Raw genomic sequence first — 361 nt, 5'->3', positions numbered from 1 at the left:
AAAAAAAAAAAAAGAAATGTAGAAAATGCAATTATATTTCATGCTTTCCTAAGTTTGTATACTGAGACTCATTCCTATTTCACCATCAAAGGGCTTTAACCTGGTAGTGGGGGTGACCCAATCAAAGCTGTATTTCAAAAAGATCCCCCTCCCCAACTGCAGTGTGACCAGTGGACAGAGGAGCAAAAGAATGGGTGAGGGGAGGCCAGTGAGGACGTAGGAGGGCTCCCATCTCTCCACATCCTTGACAGTATTTGTTGTCTGTCTTATCTATCAGAGCCATTCTAGTGGGTGTGGACTAACACACCATTTTGCTTCTCCTTGGCAATCTCTCCATGAAGTCACGCTGGGGATTCCAGGT

This window comes from Galeopterus variegatus, unplaced genomic scaffold (genome assembly GCF_000696425.1).
Source record: "Galeopterus variegatus unplaced genomic scaffold, G_variegatus-3.0.2 Scaffold196, whole genome shotgun sequence".
Classification (NCBI taxonomy): domain Eukaryota; kingdom Metazoa; phylum Chordata; class Mammalia; order Dermoptera; family Cynocephalidae; genus Galeopterus; species Galeopterus variegatus.
The sequence above is the reverse complement of the archived record's forward strand: the minus strand, read 5'-3'. Positions refer to the sequence as shown.